Source organism: Pteropus vampyrus, unplaced genomic scaffold (genome assembly GCF_000151845.1).
Source record: "Pteropus vampyrus isolate Shadow unplaced genomic scaffold, Pvam_2.0 Scaffold275, whole genome shotgun sequence".
Lineage (NCBI taxonomy): Eukaryota > Metazoa > Chordata > Mammalia > Chiroptera > Pteropodidae > Pteropus > Pteropus vampyrus.
Window position 1 is genome coordinate 1599570 of NW_011889056.1, and position 3766 is coordinate 1603335.

The 3766-nt window shown below is 38.7% G+C and overlaps 1 protein-coding gene across 1 annotated transcript in view; it reads left to right on the forward strand.

The window, feature by feature from the left end:
• Positions 1-2329, forward strand: part of BRCC3 (BRCA1/BRCA2-containing complex subunit 3) — a 51313-nt gene extending 48984 nt beyond the window's left edge. Inside the window, exon 9 of the mRNA XM_023520659.1 lies at positions 701-2329. The gene's annotated coding sequence lies outside the window, so the exon portion shown is untranslated. The remainder of the gene's footprint in view (positions 1-700) is intronic.
• Positions 2330-3766: the final 1437 nt, after the last annotated feature.

Below are 3766 nucleotides of genomic sequence, written 5' to 3' on the forward strand. Positions count from 1 at the left end.
TCAGATACACTTACTCCTTACAATAAGCTAAAGGGAGGAGAGTATTTAATGTTTTAGTAATGTCCTCCTCTTTGATCTCTAAAATATGTGTCCCGAGATACCTATCAAAGTCAAATCTATGCGAGTGCCTCTCTAACCAAATAGATGAGTTCTGCCATATTTGACTCGGAAGCAAATCTGTATTTAGCGATCCTATTTCCCTAGGAACTCTCGTTATAATCTAAATGTGTTTTTCCAGAAATATTTGGGATTTAGGATGTAACAAAAATCATACTTTAAAAAGTTCTGTCGCATCGTTCTAACCTTTTGTAGCCACAAATGGTAAGTGAGCCTTCAGAAAAGAATCAAGCCTATTGCATACTGGAAATTAAAGTGGGAATTAGGGGGAGGCGGAAAGAAAGAAGACAAACGAAGCCCTAATCCCAACAACAGTGACAAAGGGTTGGGTTTGTTTTTTGTTTCTCTTTAGATTCTTGTTTTTCATATTTTAAAGCATAGTCTAGAGCCACCTCTACTAGAATCACTTGGAGGCCAAATTTCATCTCTGAGAGTGGAACCCAGAAATTGTCATGAGCTCCCCAGCTGATTCTAAGGCACACTAAAGTTTGAAAAGCACTGCCCTAGGTCATATGGAATACAGATGCTGTATTTTCCTTAACTTCCCACAGCCACTGTTTTCTATTCTTTTATTTCCCTATAGGAAAGATGAAAACATCCTGGCGTTAAATTAATAATGCTAAATCAATTTCGAAGAAAAAGTCGGAGGACTCACATTACCTGACTTCAAGACTTCTCATAAAGCTAGAGTAATCAAGACGGTGTTGCATATGCCCAACTGATTTTGACAAAGGTACAAAAGCAATTCAGTGGAGGAAGGATAGTCTCTTCAACAAATGATGCTGGATTAATTAGACACCCACAGGCCAAAAAAATGAACTTTGACCTAAACTGCACACCTTATACAAAAATTAACTGAAAAATGTAATCATGGACTTAGATGTAAGAATGTATGTCTTATACAAAAATTAACTGAAAAATGTAATCATGGACTTAGATGTAACATGTAAAACCATAAAGCTTTTAGAAACAAAATCATGGAAAAATCTTTAGGATCTCGGGCTGGGCAACAAGTTCTTGGCCTTCACCCCAAAAGCACAATCCTAAAAGGAAAAGGTCGATATATTGGACTTCATCAAAATGAACTTTTGCTCTGTGAAAAAAATTTAAGAGGAGGAAATTGTTGAGAGAATTATTTGCAAAGCATCTATTTGATCAATCTAGAATATATAACAGTAAAACAAACAATCCAGTTAGAAAATGAGCAAAAGACATGAATTGACATTTTACTAAAGATGAGCTATGGAATGCAAGTAAGCACAGAAAAAGATGTTCAACTTCATTAGTCATCAGAGAATGCAAATTCAAACCACGATGATTTATGACTGCTTCTCAGACTGGCTAAAGAAAATATATAGAAAATACCAGATGCTGTTGATCATACCAAGTGGATCTCACACGCATGGCCAAGAGGAATGTGGATCAACACAGCCACTCAGGAGAAGAGTCTGGAGGTTTTAATGAAGTTAAGCATACACGTATCATAGGACCCAGCAGTTGAACTCTTGGACATTTATCACAGAGGAATGAAAACCTGTGTTGGCAGGGAAACTTGTACACAAATATCCTTAGCAGCTTTATTTGTAATAGCCAAAAACTGGAAGCAACCCAGATGTCCTGCAATTGAGTGAGTGATTAAACCAACCATCCATAGCACGGAATGCTACTGTTCAATGCAAAGGAGTAGAGTATTGATACACACAAGATGGATGGACCTCAAGGGTATCATGATGAATAAAAAAGCCATTCTCAAAAAGTAATATACCGTATGATTGCATTTATATAACATTCTGGAAATGACAGAATTATAGAAATGAAGAAGAGATTATTGGTAGCCAGGGGTCAGGGACTGGCAGGGGTGTGGGGTATGTATGACCATAATGGGAATAACACAAGGAATTCCTCCACGCTGATGGAACAGTTCTGTATCTTGATTGTGGTATTAGTTAAATGAATTCATATCTGTGCTAAAACTACACAGACCTATACACACACCCACAAATGAATGCATGTAAGATCCGACGACTCTGGATAAGGTCTGCTGTCTAGTAAGGAGTATTGTACCATTTTCAATATGGTTTTGAAGTTGTACTATACTTATACAAGATCTTACTACTGGGGAACCTGGGCGAAGGGTACATAGGACTCACTGTACTATTTTTGCAACTTCCTGTAATCTGTAATCATTGCAAAATAAAAAGTAAGTACTAAATATGGTGCTAGGAGTTATGGTATTCGTCCGATGAAATACGAAAAGAGTGATAAAATCTGAGGGGAATACAAAGATTTGAATATTTTTACAGGCCAACTTCGAGCACATGTCCGTTTTCCTTTCTGGCCTTTATTTTCTTTGTTTATAAGGTTAGAGTCGATGACCACCAAGCTTCCTTTTAGCTCAGTGTTCAGCCTTTAAAAGTGTTAAACATCACTTCATACCACAAGGAACAGTGATGTGAACAAGATGTGTCATTAATTTCCCACCTGCATCAATCTGGCTTAACTTTACACAATATGTCGCATCGTGCACACAACCCTGTATCCCCTCATGGTAGCAGATTCTCTGTTCAGTCACAGCCAAGACTCCGATGAGAACAATACACATTTGCGTTCTCTCCTTGTTTTCTCATCTCCCATTCATTCATTTAACTCATTGCATTCCGACCTCTGCCCACATCGCTCCATTCAGACCTCTCCTCCCAGGCACCAGTTACCTGTCCACATAGTGAAAGTCGATAGATGCTTCTCCTGTCCTCAATGAATCTCTCAGTCCTGACACAATTGGCCACTGTTCTTTGAAATCAATCTCTCTCTCTCTCTCTCTCTCTCTCCCTCTCTCTCTCTCTCTCTCTCTCTCTCTCTCTCTCTCTCTCTCTCTCTCTCTCTCTCGCTCTCGGATTCTGCTTTTCTGCTCCTTTCTGGGTTTTCTCTTCTCTGGCTGTTCTCAAATTCATTTATAGGCTTCTCTATCTTTGCTACCTACATGCAGCTGACAAATAAACCTGGATCTTCATCCAGACCTTCATCTGAACTCTACACCTACATTTCCACCTATCAACTACATATTTCAGCTTGGCTGTCTTAATGGCACATCAGCCAGCCATCAGTTATATTAAACAAATAAGTAAATTGAGCAAATAAATATATCGAGGAAAGGAGGAACTAGGTTTCTCAGTGTCGGAGAAATAATTTACAAACATGAAAAGGGGAAAGGCTCAAATGAACCTCATGGTGTTAGATGGAAATTGGAAGTATTAACATGAACTTTTTTCCAAGGGAAAAAAAATTATATGTGTGCAGATACAGATGTGTGTACGCACATACATGCATGCATGCATACATATGTGCACACATGCACATATACGTGCATATATTTCCTCTCTCTGTCCAGTAAAAGACACTAGAAGAAGTGATACCCTAGTATTTATGAGCACATGTAACACCCAATTATTGGTTCTCAAATACTATGCTTTACTAAAGGTAACTAGGGGCCCCGGTGAGAAATGGCTGGTTCCAGGACTGGGGCAGAAAGTATGAGATAAGCTAAGCCCATCTTTTTGAGCCATAAAGTAAGAAAATGGGGCCAGCCTGAAAGGGGTTCCCATTGGCCAAATATGGCACAATTCAAACATCACAATAATGAGAGTAAAGG